Genomic DNA, 19,180 nt, shown 5'->3' on the forward strand with positions numbered 1-19,180 from the left:
TAAACGCAGTTTTATTGAATATGCTCTAAAATTAATAGACACATTTCATATTTAAAAGGAGTGTGAATTTCTGCTACCAAAAAGTTTTTAAATAAACATTTATATATATATATATATATATATATATATATATATATATATATATATATATATATATATATATATATATATAATTATAATTATTATTTACAAGTGTCCCACATGGGAGCAGCCAATTCTCTAGAATCTGATATTCCTATTGGGTGTCGTCGTTGTTTGCTGCAAAACGTGAAGGATTACTATTAGATATGGAAGGATTACTATTAGGATTACTACTAGAGACAATGACAGAGTTTTTTAAGGTCCTTATAGGGTATGTGTAACTACAAAGACCGGCTTTAACTTTAAAGACACCTCCTTGGTTCTACACTTCTTGTCCATTTTATCAGCTCTCTTTACCATATATACCACTTTGTAAGGTGCAATTACAGACTGGAATACAGCTGTAATTGTACATAATAGCCCAATTTCATCATTTTATTTTTATTATTGTCAGGACCCCTACAGAGCACATATGATTTAGGTAGTGTATCATTCTCAGCACTGCAGTTACAGTGTGTTTATGTGTGAGTGGATCAGACAGCAGTGCCGCAAGTTTTTAAACCCATCATTGTCACTGCTGGACTGAGACTAGTCCACCAATTAATAATATCCAGCCAGCAGCGTACTGTGAGCAGCAGTCTTTGATCATTGATGAAGGACTAGAGCTGGGGTCATGAATAGATGGACCGTTGGTCAACTACGGACCCAAACGCTGTCCTATCAGGACCTGGACCTATAACTGATAAACTATAAAGAGCTGTTTAATTTTGAACAGAGTGCTTGTTTTAAATGGTGTGACTCTTCTATTCATTATGGTTCAGGTTTAGCACTCCAGAAAATACAGACTAATCACATACATTTCTGCATATCAAAGGTGAGGCTCATTATGATGAGTGCTGTGACTCGAATGAGTGACACACACAGGGCAAGGCTCCAGACACCGCTGTCCTGGGGCCAATAAAAATAGCCCAGAGGATGTGATCAAAGCACTTTTGGGAATGAGAATGTTATGTGAGGTCGAACCGGCCACTTTTAAAAATATGAGAACGATTGCCAGTTAAAATTCTCATAACGCTGGACATGGATTTTATTTACGGGTAAAGTTTCAAAGTTTCATTCTTCAGCATAAAAAGCCAATCAACTTGCTGTTAACAGATAATATCCCGCCCTCCAGCAATAAAAGCCAGTCAGATTGCTGGTTATGGTCAACTGTAAATACAAGACATTAGGGACTTTATTTAAATATGATATCTTTTTCCCCTAAATCATTGTTTTATTTGTAAATTTAATTTGAAACGAGAAAAGGACATATTTGGAGTATTTATTATATATATATATATATATATATATATGTTGTTGAAATATGTTGAAATGTAATTGAAAGGGTAATTTGTTTTGACATTTAGCTGTTAACTACATAAAATGTTGTTATAACTACAAGGCTACTTCAGTATGCAGGATAAAGGACCGATCACAATGCAGGTTATATGTTATGTTCCAGACCTTGGCTTGAGAAAACTTTCTCTAACTGGACCTTGAATTTTAATTAATTACCCCTGAAGTAGAGGATTATTAACATAAACTATAGCAACATATGAGCTACTGTATGGACTACTGTATTGTTATTGTAGTGTGTAATTGTAGAAGTACAAAGTGTATCTGTATGGTCATTGCGGTTGATAAAATAGACAAGTGTAGAAACGGGGAGATTGTATTAATTTTATGGCTGACTGGTGTAGGTGTTAACTGCAGGAACTAACCAAATTCACCACTCCACCTGCAGAACTGATTTTATATTCTGGTAAATGTGGCAAAAAACTTTGAGAGCAGAGAGATAGTAGAATTTGGCTCAAACTAGGAGTATAGGCACGTTAGTCTGAAGCTGTAGCACTTCCAGAAACAGGTGGATGTTTTACAGCTCTCTCCAAATGCCATGGCAGCCAGAGAGTAACCCCTTCTAAAGTAAATACATTCCAAAGATATACAGCTCCTTCAGGGGTTATGCAACTTAAATTAATATTTGTGTGTCTGTGTTTATATATTTAAGCTCCCCAGACAAAAAATTAGTCACCTTGTGTGTCCAAGGCAGTAGTACATTCAGGCTCCTGCAGGAGGCATTGCATGAGTAAATACCTTCTGTATTTGTGACTGGATTCGTAATTTGAGAAGTGGTACATTGCAGTGAATGTCTCATTCGATGTGTAGAAAATGTGTCACAAAGCAGATGTTAATGATTGGTAAAAAAGTAGCGATTGCATTTCGACATGCCAAAGGCTAAAGAGTGAAGGAAGTAGCTGAATTTTCCGATGTATTGAAATGTATGACCAGCAGTGGCAAAAATCTCAGTGTACATGAAATTCTCCTCAGAATCTAGGCCCAAAATAAAATGGGTGAAAAATAAAACAGTGCCTTGGTCTGGTATGCTAGACTTTCTCTCTCTGTTCATGGCAAAGAAAGGGCATCTGGAGTCTTTTAGACAATGAAGAGAAATCTAAACTTTGAAAGCATGAACTGAGATGAGGGTATTGCTATTTTCCTGCTCTATAGGTGGGTAATATGGACTTATTTTTACTCTTTCAGATTATTTAACGTGGAATGTCTCCAAACTTGGGAGAAAGTGATACAAAAACAATACAAATCGAGTTACAAAGGGCTTTCTGTGGTAATACAAGCCATGAAAAGAAAAAAAAAAAGCAGACAAGTTAAACTTCAGTCACATACAAACACACTTTTTTTCCCCTCAAACACACTGTTCCAAGATGCAGAGCTTCCGAGCGTAAACAAAACAGAGAAATTAGCTAGACGTCCCTTAATGCTTTTTTTTTTTTTTTATTAGCATCTAACTTGCTGAGAGATTCTAATTCAGAAACCATTAATTTACAGAATTAAATTCTCAGGATATGCTTGGCATTTCCCTCAGTTCACCACTGCAATATGTGCACCAGGTAAAAAAATCTGTGTGGGAATTACAAAAGGAATCTCTGGTCACACTTTTCACATATGAACCCCAGAGAAACTCTACTTCAGGTCCAGAGATGTCCTAGAGTAGTCCTTTCACACATTCAGGTCCCAGTGGCAAATGCTCCACCTATTTTAGGCTTGGTGTTGCACCTCTCTCAAATGTAGAGGGTGTTTGTGTTCCACACATAGAGCTCCTCTAGGTAAACTTGGTATCAATAGGATGTCTGTCAATATTAGCTCTAAACCAACAAGTGTGCACCTCTTATAAGGGATATCTACATGCAGTTTATGGTGTATTGTGAACACAGGCATGCACTTTTTAGCATACATTTTAGTATGCACACCTACATAATACTCATATGAAGTAATATATGATTATATGAAATCATATGAAATGTGGTGCCCTGGAGCAGATGCACATGAGTTCTCTGTCAAACATGCCCAATGCCAAGTATCAGCTAAAGGTTATAAAACCCAGTCCATACATAAAACCATTTGATCACAGAGCAAGTTGTTCCCTTTATCTGTTCTTGTGTTTTTTGTGCTTGGATTGTTCTCTTATTGCTCTTGCTCCATGATGAATTGAACTATGGTCTTAAAAAAGGGAGCATTATAGCCAACTGGAACCAGTAATCCTGTTTATATCTTATCTCAAATTCTGAACCTTCCCAAGTATTGAAAAGATGCTTGGTTTTTCCATGATGGGAAAAATACTCAGTGTTCCTATTGAGGGGGAAAACAACATGAACCGTTTTTGGCAATGTGAATCTACTGCATTGTAGGCTTTTATGAAGACATCTAAAGTATGAAAGATATGTTCCAAGACTCAAAACTTCAGTTTCAGTATGAAGGAAGACATTTTATGCCATTGTTGTTAAATGGTTATTTTTCAAAGACAGGGATTATTGCTGGACCAGCACAGAACATTCATTCATTCATTATCCATAAGCGCTTATCCAATTCAGGGTCGCGATGGGTCCAGAGCCTACCTGGAATCATTGGGCACAAGGCGGGAATACACCCTGGAGGGGGTGCCAGTCCTTCACAGGGCAACACAGACACACACACACATACTCACACCTACGGACACTTTTGAGTCGCCAATCCACCTACCAATGTGTGTTTTTGGACTGTGGGAGGAAACCGGAGCACCCGGAGGAAACCCACACGGACACGGGGAGAACACACCAACTCCTCACAGACAGTCACCCGGAGCGGGAATCAAACCCACAACCTCCGGGTCCCTGGAGCTCTGTGACTGTGACACTACTTGCTGTGCCACTGTGCCGCCCTTAGCACAGAACATGTAACACTTAATTTGAATCCTATGATTTATAATATAATGCTTATAAATGACCTTCTTAGTTGTTACGTTGCATGTATATGACATGACAATATAGACATAAGCCTGTATAGTTATACTACTTGGATAAAACATTTCAGACACTTACACATTACACCTACAGAAGCTTTTATGATATCTCATTCTAAATATGTCTTTGCAGCTATAGCAGTAGGTGTGGAAATCTGCAGTTATCAGAGTTAGCAGAGTGCTGTCGACTTTTACATACATTTTAGCAGTTGATAAGATTGTAACTTTACATGGTCTGTCACTTTGTAGCTGAGTTGCTGTGGTTCCAAGACATTTTCACTTTTACATAATACCAATGGCATGGTATTGTGGGATATCTAGGAGGATATTTCACAAACTGTACTACACCAACACACTTGAACTTGAGGTTTTTGGATCAACCCATGCTTTTATACATGTTTGTAAAGGCAGACAGCATGGCTAGTGCTTGATTTTTTGAATGGCATTGAGTGTTAACACCTGAATTCAATGATTAGGTGGTCTGTACTTTTGTCCACATAGTGTACTTATATTATAATTATTATTATTTTATAGTAACACTTCATATGAATTCTCTAAGAATTTTTAATTGAATTCATAAAGTGTTAATATAGGATATATAGGAAGTATTACTTATACCTTGTAGAACTGGATGCACAGTTTTTACTTGAGAACAGGCCTAGAAAAACTGAACCCAAGAATTCATTAGTGAAAGCCATCTAGAAAGTGTAGCTTTGTTTATAACCCCAGGCCTTGAGTGGAACTCGCTGTTTATTTTGGAGAATGTTTTTGAATTCTTGATGACTCAAGCCCACTCATTCCTCCTCCGACGCATTGTGTACGTCATTAAGTACGCAGAGGCAGCTACTGCTGGAGCATGCTTCCTTCATTTATACTCAAAGATAAAACACAAAAACCATGGCTATCTTCAGGAATAAGGGCATCTGGCTCAGAGGAAATGTCTTATTTGTGGGAAGTTTGTAATTCTGCCATTGTTGTTAATATTCTCCACTGTGAAGCTGCCATTTATGAGCTGTGACTAAGGCTGCTTTCCAACAGACAAATAGGGAAGAAAAAAGTTAAGTGGCCTTTAATGCAGTAGTGATGGGAATTTCGGCTCTTTTTGGGGAGCCTGCTCTTTTTGCTCGGCTCTTCATAAAGAGCCGGCTCTTTCGGCTCCTAAATGGCTCTTTGTTTTACCACTTATTTCCACTGGTACAGAACAATATTACCTACATTTTACATTTTACTATATGGACAAAATATTATTGTTCAATATTAAAAATAATAAATAGTGTTGCAATGGCCAATTGTTTTTATGGCTGTCTTGTAATAACTCACTGATTGTACTCACACATTCAATTGTATAAATAACTGGATTTTTATTTAAACACCTTAATAAAAAATCACTTGTAAACTCTGAAGTATAACCAATGGAACCCAAAAGGTAGGTATTACAAAATAGCTTATTAAATTAAATAATCATCCATTTCTGGGGAATAAAATAAACAAATACTCTGCAATGTGCAAAACAGCAGCATTCAACGGTAGTGATTAAAACAACCACAACTGTCAACAAACATTTAACTGATTTAACACTTTCTTCAACTATTTTTTGGAAGGCAGATTGGCATTCAGGAAAACCAAGTGTCTCAGCTTGGAGGGTTGGGGGGTTGGAGCTTGCTTGTTGTTCTCTGATTGGTTGAATGACAAGCCTTAGAAAGAAATGGCTCGGTCTTAAACAGGAACCGGCTCTCATCATTCACTTACAAGAGCCGGCTCTTTGAACTGGTTCGTTCACGACCGACACATCACTATAATGCAGTACTAAAGGATTATCCAAAGATGCAAGTTATTGAACTTCTAAAAGTGGTAAAGTCAAACAGATATAATTTTACTGGTGTAACCAGCAGTCTCTGGGCAAAAGTGTGCAAGTGCTGGTTTAACACCTTGGAATCCCCTTAGACTATGGCTAAATGCTGGTAGACACAAACTCATTCAACTTTTCATTCAAACCAAGAGTACTTATAGGTAAATTGTCCACTTACAATTTTGCAACATTTGAAAATTTGGTAGCATTTAGCTGAACTTAACTATTTAGAGAGGTCAGGTACTGGTGTTGGAGGATTAACATGCACAATTGGCCTTCGCCTCTGGCTGGGTGGATGGACCACATTTACCTCCATTTCTCTGCTAGATCATCTGGGAAGTTTGAATTCAGGTTTCCTACCATCCTCCAAAAGATACAGAGTGCAGCTTTTGCAGTGCTGAACCCAGTCTTGCAATGACAGTGGCTATATACATAGTAGAGGTCAGTGAAGCATCACAATGATTCTGAAGTTGTAATTTAAGGGAACAATATTACGCAGTGTTCCTTTAATACATGTCCACTGCTCCATGTCTTAATGCCAGTACTGTGTGATGCACTAATACAAAAGTATCACAGACAGGAGAGTTGCTAGAATTTCATTTGCCTTCTGTATTATATACAAATATTTTATTTGTCCACCCCATAAATTTGAAGTAAGACACTCATAGTTCATCTGTTAATGTATATTTGAATAATTTGTGTTGTTTGTTAGTCATACTGTAGTCCAGAGGTTTTGATCTTGCTAATGTAACTAACTGACCTTAATATACTGGATTTTTGGGGGTTTATTAGGGGTCCAAGCACTACAAGTGCTAGAGCCCTATTGATTTTGCTGTTCTTCTTCGTCTCCTTCTTCTTCTTCTTCTCCGATGAAATGCAATGGGCAGCCCAAATCGTAAGTCCTACAGACTTGTTGTTTGGTCAACTGGTAGTAAACCCTTCTGCTACTCAGGCACAAAGATTCAGCCCAATCAGCCTGTGTAGCCTGTGTGACATAGAGACGAAATTAATTTTTTCCCTGATTCCTCATGTCAGACTCTACAAATAAAGCCCATAAGCTCCGCCTACTTTGATTTTGAGCTAATTTGCATAATATGAAAAATCACACACATTTTTGAGTGCGAACTAGTCACTGGAAATGTACCCCATACCTGAACTTTAATAGTTATCAAAAAAAGTTGGAATTCCATCACTGCTTGGCTTCCAGACTCAAATATAGGGATGCAGCTTGCGTTTCAAAAATCAGACAAATACAGCTATAACTTGCAAACGCTTTCCGTGAATGTTACGATACTTTACGTGCTTGTTCCCTATAAGGGTTGGAAGATGAGTACTTGTTTGTGCAACTGCAAGCCTAGGGAGCGCTATAACAACAAAAAATTTGTTAAGCTTCACAGGATTGTCCTACTGACATACTGATTGGTATGCATGTCCTGAATCAGATTCTTTGATGATGATGTCATATTCGAAAAAAAATGGCCACCATCGGCCAGTCAGATTTCAGCAGCTGTTTAGTGACCTTAACAAGCGCCTATCATCATGAGACTTGCATGGTATGTCCATGGCAGCACTTCCAAATAAAAATTTTCATAACGATAGCAACTTGGGGGCACAACTCAAAATTTCAACATGGAAATATGGAATATCTCAGTGAAAATTAATCATATCAAAAAGCTATTTACTTTACTGAATACTCTGCATAGTGTCTTACAACTTTACAATTACAACTATTGTCAAAAATGCATAGTTTATCCATAATAGTCAGGTATGTGAAAATGGAGCTTTTCGAAACTTATCAATAAACAGCTGGTATTTTTGAAATCTGTATAGACTGTAGGTAAATAATTATTAAAAAACTTTGAACTTTTGACATGCCGTTGTGGCAGTTATTCAACAAATGTTCATGGGCGGGGCTCGGTGCACTCTTTGAGCTATAACTCAAACTTTGCCCAAATAAAACAAAACTTGGTACACATATGTACTTCAGTATTCTGAAGTAGTGCAGCATGATGAGATAGATATATTTTGAAGACAATGGGAAAGGAGCTTGAGCATTTTCATAACAAATGACTAAAGCATTTTTGAGTTACAGCTGATTTTGTGCAAAATTTTGAAGGCAAGCCGCATAGCTCATAGCATTTTAACCAGAGGCTGCAGTCACACAGTAATGACAGTTCCACATTTTTTTGATAATTGTTAAAGTTCAGGTTCTTATGATTCTCATGATACCACATATCTATATTGGGTTGTTATCCTGGGACTAGTTCATGTTCAAAAATATGTCAGTTACATCTCATCTATGCCTGCAGACTTCTCTCTGTTATGCAGAATCTCCCCTCTTACCCTCCCTCTCCTAATCACACACAGACTGTCGCCTCTCCCCTCCCCTCCCCCCTGCCAGTCAGAGAGGGCCAGAGGATGCATGAACGTAGATCTACACCAGTCAACCTGAACATTATGACGACCTTCTTATTTCTACTTTCAGTGTCCATATTTTCAGCTCCACTGTCCAAAGGAGCACTTGTAGGTCTAAAATTACAGAGAGGGGTCCACCTTTGGCTCTGCAAACTTTCATTGCTCCTTTTCTCATGTTCTTCAGTGGTCAGGATGCCCACACAACAGGTATGCTGAGAATGTATGAGCTACTCTCTGCCTTTATATCTATATTGTGGACCAACAGAGTAGGTGTGTGTAACAGTGGGCAGTTGACACAGGTTTGACACAGGGTTTAAAATCTCCAGCATTGTTGTGTCTGATCCACTCATAACACCACAGTACACCATGACATATTACCACAATGTCATTGCCACTAGAGTGCTGAGAATGTATGAGCTACTGTCTCTGATTTTATGGCTAAAATGTGGACCAATAAAATAGATGTATCTAAAAGTGTGGCCACTGAGTGGAAAAAGGTGTTAAATTCTCCAGCAGAACTGTTGTGTCTGATCCACTCATAAGAGCACTACACACACACACACTATATCACCACAAAGTCAGTGTCACTGCAGTGCTGAGAATGTATGAGCAACTGCCTCTAATTTTACATTTATAAATTAAACCAATAAAACCGCCACAATGTCAGTGTCACGGCAGTGCTGAGAATTATCCACCACCTAAATCATATCTGCTTTGTGGGGGTCCTGAACATTGGGTCAGAATCCAGGGTGAAATTCCAGAGTGAGTTATTTCCTCTGTGCTGTCTCTGTTAACCAAGCCTAACCCTCACCTGTCTGCAGACCAGAAAATCCCAGACTAATCCACTAGCCCTCCCTCTTACAATCCAGCTCCACTGAGACACCAGAATACCAAGGATCACATTTAAAAAGCACTACAAAATCTATAACCCTGGTCTTCAATGATCAGGACACCCATACAGCAGGTATGACTTAGGTGTTGGAGTTTTAAACCCCTCAGCATCACTGCTGGACTGGGAATAGTCCACAAACAAACACATCCAGTGTCCACTGATGACGAACTCCAGTACAAGCACTTCCACATCATATCTGCTGTTTGGTGGTTCTGAACATTAGGGTGAGAAACCAGTGAGCAACTCTAGAGTGACTTCTGTGCTCTATGCTGTCTCTATCATCCACTACTGGCGGAATTGCCGCTTGTGGCTATATTTACATTTTGTTTCCACTGAGAAGTGGACAGTGGAACATATATAGTTTTCTATAGTCAGGACCACCACAGAGCAGGTTTGGTTTGAATGGTGGATCATTCTCAGCACTGCAGTGTCACTGGTGTGTTAGTGTGTGTTGTGCTGCTACAAGTGGATCAGACTCAGCAGTGCTGCTGAAGTTTTGTCACTGTTGGACTAGACTAGAATAGTCCAACAACCAAAAAAAAAAAAAAAAAAATCCAGCCAATAGTGTACTGTGGGGAGCATCATGGGTCCACTTATGAAGGACTAGAGGGTGACTCACTACAGCTCTGAGAATGATCTACCAACGAGATCATACTTGCTCTGTGAAGGCCTTGACAAGTGAAGTGCAGGGTGAAATGGGGATAAAGTATGCAGAGAGACAGGTGGACTACAGTCTGTAATTTGTAGATCTACAAAGTGCTCTTGTATGGTCATTGGAGCTGATATACATGTACGCATAAGCATACAAACAGATACCTCACTGTGCACCCAACAGGCAATATTGGAAATTCAATCAATGTTTTTTGTGTTAATTCTATTTTTTCTGCTAATATAGCTAAATATATTAACACATATCTTGCATGTAGCACCATCTTTTAAACTACTTCAGCAGTGATATGTGGTTATTAGTGTTAGCTTTGTACAAGCTTTGTAAAATTTTAGAAAAATAATTTTCTTTGAGCCCTTATACATTACTGCTCAAGAAACTGTTATGCTAATCCATAAATCTGCATGGATGATTTTTCAATAAACACAGTTTTAAAATGCATTGAAAGAAAAATCCTGAAACATAACCTGAAAGATTTTGTGTTGTTAAATAAGTCCAGGATTTATCTTGTTTGTTTTTGTACCACCCACTTGTCTGAATATTTTCGATCATAGCAGTGGACCTGCGCTTATGAGGTTTAACAGAGCAAAACAGACACAAAGAACATGGATGAAATTAGTATGCTGAAAATGAGAAAGGAGAATAAAGAGAAATAAGTAAATATGAGTTTCTGCTCATTCCGATGCTCTCAGGCTGAACTTAGCTGTGGATCATTCTTATTTAAAGGAACAGACATTGAAACCCGGCCATTCTGAATCAGGCTGATTTAGACACGGAGAGAATGGTGCTTTGTTGTTTGATCCTTGTGATAATTTGACTCAAGCATGTAACAGACCTTTAAGTAGGATCCTAGGGTGCTCTGGTAACCTGTGTAAAATGGGTATGTAATGCCACCTTTAAGTGTTCTCCTAGTTTTGTTAAGTTGGTAGCAGTTTTGTGACTGGATAATTTTGTGCCTTTTTTTTTTAGAATACGAATGAATGGATGAATGAATGAGTCATTATTTAATGATTGTTTGAGATCATTAATTAATGTCCCCTTATTCCAAATTTACTGTTACTGGATACTGTGACTTCATAGTAATTTACTGTAGTATGTTTGGCAGCAGTTGCGGGAGAATGTTTTTTTTTTTCTTCCCCCTCCACCCCCCCCCCTTCACTCTTGCTATGATGGCTTTACACTGACCCCAGTTATAACCTTAAAAGGTTTAAACTACTCTATATACTTAATTATTTATTTAAAAGGCCATGATTTATCCATTTGGTTGATAACTACTTCATTTCAGATGCTACCAATGTTAAATGTGACTACCAGTGTCACTACTGTAAGAAGGGTTAATCATAACAGATGGACTACATTGTAGCATGGTGCCTGTGTGTGTGTGTGTGTGTGTGAGAGAGAGATGACTAAGGTATTAAATTGTTTAGCAACAGAGAAAGCAAACCATTAAATGCAGAGGTCATAGAAAAAGCTCCTGGAAGACAATAAAGAAAAGCTGAATGCATCACTTCTCCATCAGTCATTAACCATAAAGTGGATATGACATCAGCAATGACCTCACTACTACACACCTGAATGACTTCGAAACAGCTGGTATAGTGGCCCTGCAGAGTTTTATACACACACCAATTACACACACAGAGATTAAAGGGAAAAAAGGAAACCGCTATCTTTGATTGTTCCACCATTCTTAATTCATACTGGATGTGATTCAGTGGTAAGTCAGGGTGGTGGTGGGCTTGGCCTTCCACACATTGTTCATAAGCTTCCCGTTAAAGGTCATTACATTACTGGAACTCTGACCTGTATTTAATAAGCATTTACTCTTTGCAGTTAAATGTACTTCCAAAATTCAATATGTAACTATTTAGGACACAGATGTCCAATTGTGGACAGACAGTAAAATCTCTATAGTGAGGCATGAAATAACAAGTTTTCGCAAAACCAAATGTGGCCTAGAGGCCACAAAAAAGTATACAAAAATTATGTCAAAATAGTGGTGTACTTATATTATTTTAGAAACACACAATTGTACTAAATCACCAGAAATATATCATTTAAATTATACTGTTCCTGTTGTTTTCAACACTGTTCTAATACAATTGAAGTATATTTTTCTGAGCTGCCAGACTGACATCATAAAAACATAAAAATTATGCTTAAATTATTACAAGCCCAATTCCAATGAAGTTGGGATGTTGTGTAAAACATAAATAAAAACAGAATAGGATGATTTGAAAAACCTTTTCAACTTATATTCAACTGAATACACTACAAAGAGAAGATATTTAATGTTCAAACTTTATAGTTTTTTTGAAAATATTCACTCATTTTGAAATTGAGGCCTGTAACACATTCCAAAAAAGTTGGGACAGGGGCACTGTGATAAATCACCTTTCCATTTAACAACACTTGATGGGAACTGAGGACACTAATGGTTGAAGCTTTGTAGGTGGAATTCTTTCCCAGTCTTGCTTGATGTACAACTTCAGTTGCTCAACAGTCTGGGGTCGCCGTTGTCATAATGTGCCACACATTTTCAATGGGAGACAGGTCTGGACTGCAGGCAGCCAGTCTAGTACCCGCACTCTTTTACTACGAAGCCACACAGTTGTAACACGTGCAGAATGTGGCTTGGCATTGTCTTGCTGAAATAAGCAGGGACTTCCCTGAAAAAGATGTTGCTTGGATGGCAGCATATGTGGCTGTAAAACCTGTATGTACCTTTCAGCATTAACGATGCTTTCACAGATGTGCAATTTACTCATGCCATGGGCATTAACTGATCTCATATCAGAGATGCTGGCTGTTGAACTTTCCGCTGATAACAATCCAGATAATCCTTTTTCTCTTTGGCCCAGATGATTTCCAAAATCAGTTTGAAATGTGGACTCGTCAAACCACGGACACTTTTTCACTTCATATAAGTCAATCTCAGATTAGCTCGGGCCCAGAGAAGCTGCCGGTGTTTCTGGGTGCTGTTGATATAAGGCTTTCGCGTTGCATGGTAGAGTTTTAACTTGCACTTAAAGATGGAGCAACAAACTGTGTACACCGACAATGTCTTTTGGTCTTTTATTATATTTTACTCATTTCTAGAATAAAAAATTACAAAATTTGCCTCTCTTTTTGGCGAATTTTGGAGAGAATGCAATGTACCTTTAGAAAACAACTGGACTTTAAAACCACTGATACCTTTTTAAGTTACATTTACAGTTTGTATTTTAGTGACAAGACAATACCTCTACAGTAATTTTTTTTTCTTGACAGTGTATATGTAAATTGGGAATGGCATGGTTAAAGCACCTCCTGAATCCTCCTCTGGGGGTCTATCTGTGTATGTGCCAAGGCGAGCGAAGCATCATTTTGTGATAAAGTGTTTTAAGGAATGCTAGGCTCTTGTTGATTTACATAGTTTCCTGTCAACATTTTATTTGATGGTTGATTGCAGTAAATGATTCCCTTTGAAATAAACATGGTTTATCTGGGATGGTAAAACAGGGTACATTCCTTCAATAACAATGTGTAAGAATATAGACGGAGAGAGAGGCAGGCACACAAGACTTTTGAATTCCATGTTCCTTGTAATATCAGATGCATCTCATCCAGGAGCCATTTCTCTGTGTCTATTTTCTTTTAGCACCAGTTGAAATAAAGTCATCGTGTTCAAGAATTTGAAACTGGACTCTCCTCTTACAATCCAAGGATTGTGATAATTAGATGCATATGGAGAGAGAGAGAGAGAGAGAGAGAGAGAGAGAGAGAGAGAGAGAGAGAGAGAGAGAGAGAGAGAGAGAGAGCGTGTGAGTTAAGGGTGGCACTCATTCACACCATGCAATTTATGTGCAATCCAAATATGGGTCCATTAACTTTCAAAATGAAGGGCTTGTTAAAAACAACTGCGTAATTAGGACCAGCTCGCCAGCAGAGCTTAAGAAAACATAGGCCTCAATCGCTGTCACCAGACAGAGGAAAGTGAGTCCTACTGACCCCCTGCATCTACGCTGTTGCACATGCTCAGGAAACCGAGTCAGACACTGGCCAGGAGTAGCACCTCAGCAATTCTCAAGCCTCAGTCACCACAACATTGGTCATATTGGTTCAGGTGTTTAACTTCTGTGAAATATAGTGTGTAAGGCATCTCAAATCTGGGTTTTACTAGTGCCTCATATGCCATATAATACAGTATGTATCCAGTACTATATAGTCCTTATATTTCAGCAACCTTAAGGTGCACCCATTGTAGACACAGATGTGTGCATAATTTTGAACACACGGCTGGCATCATTTTCATAGAGAAGTTCGACCTTCCTGAATTCCAAAATCTGACTACTTCATTCTGAATTATATTAATTTTACCATTATAATAGCATGGATATGCAAGTAAACTTCCTTGGAAGCAAATGATCATTTCCATTACGATGAATCATTATGATGAATTCATGATCACTAAGTTTCTGTCCACTGGTGGTGCTGTTTTGCTAAACCCTTGCAAACGGTCTGTACCCAAAGGAAAAATCAGAAAAGCCAGATGCTTCTAACATTTTGAAGCTTAGAGCTACTCTTAGGGCCAGGTTACTATGGTTAGGGATAGGAGCAGGCTTAAGGGGCTGTTCATGATTTTTATCCAATACACTTTTTATAAATATCTGAGTATATTTCTTCACCATTTGCTAGCTCCCTTGTTTTTTGCGTGCTGGAAAAAAATCAGGTGTCTGTACGCAGCCCTGGCTCTGTAAATGGGAAACAGAATCTCAGTCTGAACTAGCACAGAAACAGCAGAGAAACTGAATTTTGAGGCACTTGGGTAGGTGTCCAATACAAAGGGTGAGCTATATTTTATTATATAAGGACAAACATAGTTTGTCCTCATAAATATTTTGTGAATTCTAGGAATCTTTTGGCAAAACATGTATGAATTCACCCAGGGAAAATGAGCACTTTGTTAACACTGAACAGATGCTTGAAAATGCTAAAGGACCCCCTACAAAAACAGTGGCAGAAGGTACACTCATTATGAACTGCTTGTCAAGCTTTCCTGGCATATTCCTGTTCTATTAATGGAGATTTTGTATTTCCAAAAACTACACAATGCTGGCAAAATTGAAAACGAAGTGTGTGCAGTTTTAAAAATGGTGTTTCTGCAGGTCTGCAGGTTGTTTCTGTGGAGGTTTCATGTCTGGCAAGTCCAGACCACATTGTTGGCTCATGCTTTTGTATAATCAGATTATATTGATTCACACTTTTGCCCATCCAATGTCCTTGGGACAGATCTAGATGTTGTTAAAACAAACAATATTTGGATCCAGGGGGAATAATGGACTGCTTTTATTTATAATAATCATATATTTGTTCTGCACTGAATCAGCTTACTGCTTACACCATATATCAAAAAGTATTCATACACCTGTTTATCCAATGTTAAAATAAGGATATTTATCAGTATTGTACCACACTTTTGGAGGAGTGTGGTACAAGTGTACCACACTTGAGGAGTGGGGAATAATGTTGTATCAGTTTTCTCCACTCCTCAGGGTAAGCTTTACACTCACAGGAAAAAGGTTCAATAGAGGAACATAATTGGTTACTAAAGGTACAAACAGTGTATACGTGTCCAGCCATGTTCTTTAAAGGTACATTACATTCACTTCTTCAGAAGAAGAGGTAAATATATATTATCTTTCATTATAGATCTGTGTAAAAAAAGTCCTCGAGATTAAATGGAGTGTATGAAATCAACACAAAACTAAAATCCACCGTTGTATTAGACTAAGATACAATTTTTCCCTTATTAATGGTACAGATATGTACCCTTGAGGGTACCGCCACAGAGACAGCAAAAGGTACCACCACAGACCCAACATTTTCTGACAGTGTAGATGTTGGAACATTAACGTGGACCTCTCGGAAATGTAGTGTGTAAGATGTAATACCCTCATCTTCACCAGTATTTCAAATCCATAAGCAACTCAAAATATTTCAAAAATATAAAATGGAGTGCCATCTCATCAGAGAGTGCAGTTATACTGCTGCATGCATACAAATCGGATGCCCTTGTATGTCTTTGTCCATTGTGTACTTTTTTAAATGTGTAAATTCACTACTTATAATGGTGTCTGTCACCACCTTCAAAGAAAACATGGGTTTAATGGGAAAGTTTGGTAGTTTAATTTTGCATTTGGCAATTTAACCATTGTTAGCATTATTCTAGTTTTAGTCAACAGAAGTTAAATGTGTACCACTGTAGTCTAGTTTTAGCCCACTGCTAAAAAAATTGCTAATTTTAGTCATGTGTTTTAATGGTTTTACAATTTCTTTTTCATAAACTATAATTTAAATGTTTAATTTAAAAATATGTTACCATCGTAAATTAGGGAGGGAATAAGGCCAACTTTATATTTCAAATATATTTATAATATAGTGCAGCGCACTTAGAACTTAAAATGTTAAATAAATTCTAAATGTATTTGAACAAAAAAAGTTCTTGCAAATTGAGACGACTACAAGTATTTCAAATCTATGAATTATTTTGCCTCAGTTTATGATTCCCAGAAGCTCAAACAATTAATTATTTGGGAGTCGACTCATGTTTCATGTTTGAAAACATAGTGGACATTTTTCAGTGCACTCAAACAATCCCACAATGCACCACAAAATGTAGATTACAACCAGTATTCACTGGTGGATAGGGATACCCTTAATCCACTGCACTGTTTGGTTAAAAACCCACATGAAGTAATTCTGTTTTCTGATCCTGTGTCTCTTCTGACACCACCAGAAGACAGATGGAGTTTCTGCCCCTTTTCTGATGGCTCTTCAAGATGTTTTGGCTGTTCATCAAGAAGACAACTTAAGTTGTGCTGCAGATCATCCTAGAAGCAGAATCAAGTCCCTAAAATCCGGTTGGGGTGGTGATTCTCCCTCTGACGACAGCAAACCTCATGCAAACGGTGAGCCTACCAGAACCTTACAAATCCATTTAAAGGGGAAAAGAGCTATAAAATGAAGAGAGTCTGTATTTTGTCTTTGTCTGTTTGTTTTTTTTAGTACTAGTCTACAAAGTGAGCTTGGTGTCTTGGCCTTAGCAAACAGTCGTTCCTAATTGGGTTTATTATTCAGTAGAATTTGAATGTGCTCAAATCCAGTTTCCTTTATTTATTTATTTTTTGCTATGAAAATGTATTTTTCCTAATTGTGTTTGATTAGGACAACAGGCACAGGAATTATTTACCTAAGGTCTGTTGTGACACTGCGATATCCTTAAGTGTGTTTTCTTAAGACAGAAGATGGTGTGGGGCAGAATGCTTCTCATGCCCATAGATGTGTGCTTAAATTTCCCTCATTGAACGATACAGGTGTGAACTAGAGTTCCTGGTCAAAGAGATGCAAGGGTAAAACCGAATTTTTACTAGGTTGTGTTTGTTAATTTGTGTTTTGTGTTAAAATGTCTACATCAGATGTTAACATGGCAAAAGCATTTTTAGGCAGAGCTTCATTTGATACTGGTCTGACAAAGGAAGCCTAAGCTGTGTAAGAAATGTAATAATCCTAAAGAGTCAGACTGGAATCAGGAACAGTGTTTTAGAGTGTTAGCCAAGTGTATGAAAAAAGGACCTTGAAGGGTGCATTCAGGTGTTGAGAAAGTGGCATTTTTACTACTGAAAGAACAGAAAGGACACATTGCACAACTGTTACAGGAGTTTGCTAATCATAAGCATAGGCATACATTAGTGCACAGAACACGTGAACACACTCAACACTCTCTCAATGCACTCTATATCTCTACAATGCACTATATATCTCTATAAACTAAAGTAGATAAACTTAAAAAAGAGAGAAGGGAATTTCAGGAATTAGCTGAAAAAATGGTGGAGATGATGTACCAATCTCTTAGAGAATTCCAGAGAAATCCAGAAAAGCAATCTTCTAGCTCAGATTGTAGTGTTAGCAATGATGAAGAAAGTTATGGTGAAACAAGAAAAATCTAGAGAGGGGGAGGCTACAAATTTGTCCTGTAAAAAAGGCAAATGCAAACGTGCATACAGTAAAGTCTATGGGTCCTAGCAGCGTTTTTAATGGAGTACCAAATGTTCTCTTTTGTTCTGTCCCAGTTTGCCCAAACAGTCAAACTGGTTGGCTGTTTCTTTTGATGGTGAAATATTTCAGTGGTCAAGACTGCCACAGGGCCTACAAAATAGTCTAGTCATCATTAATGATAAATACATTGTTTGATATTTGTCATAAGGGTTAAGATGACAATGTTGCCATATCACACTGACCATCTACAGATATTTGTGAAATTCCATTTGAAAAATCCTGGTTTGAAATATGTTGCTCTTGGGACAGGAGTGATGTGTTTTCTGAGGGAAATCATGCTTATATAATTGTTTTAATGAAAAATGTTACCATGTAAGGCTGCCCTTAAAGCAGATGTCTTCATCAGCCTGTTGAAATAATTCTTCATTCTATAATTTCCAGATTTTGCAATATTTGTCCATGAGAAAAGAGTGCACATAGCTGCAACAGCAGCAGCACAGGCAAAACCTTCAGGGATGTATGGAGAAAAACAGCACTGTTTTGAAAGAAACCACAGAAATCACTGAATAAATGTACAATATATACATTTCCTGAAGGAATCATAATACTCAAAAACTTTTTTTGTTAAAGTTTTAAAGGTTTATGCAAGTATACTATAATAATATATCTTGATGGTGGGTAGAATTGGTATTTTCAAAAGCAGCATTTAACACCTGTTCTTACATATCTGGGTGTCACATTACTGTTTAGTTTTTATTAGTTGACAAAAACTGCAATACATTTGTTTTACAGTTCTTGATTTCAAATTATTATTTTTAGCCTTCATCTAGTTTTTGTTGTAAAAAATATCCCACTGTATTTTTTCCATCATAGTTTTCAATAACGAAATTGACACTGAGCTGTGAA

The 19,180-nt window shown here is 37.7% G+C and overlaps 1 long non-coding RNA gene across 1 annotated transcript in view; it reads left to right on the top strand.

Moving 5' to 3' along the window:
- Window positions 1-19,180, top strand: part of LOC136674994 (uncharacterized) — a 100,312-nt gene that overhangs the window by 20,079 nt on the left and 61,053 nt on the right. Inside the window, exon 2 of the long non-coding RNA XR_010796125.1 lies at window positions 17,016-17,187. This is a non-coding gene — a long non-coding RNA (uncharacterized lncRNA). The remainder of the gene's footprint in view (window positions 1-17,015; window positions 17,188-19,180) is intronic.

Source organism: Hoplias malabaricus, chromosome 2 (genome assembly GCF_029633855.1).
Source record: "Hoplias malabaricus isolate fHopMal1 chromosome 2, fHopMal1.hap1, whole genome shotgun sequence".
NCBI classification, from domain to species: Eukaryota; Metazoa; Chordata; class Actinopteri; order Characiformes; family Erythrinidae; genus Hoplias; species Hoplias malabaricus.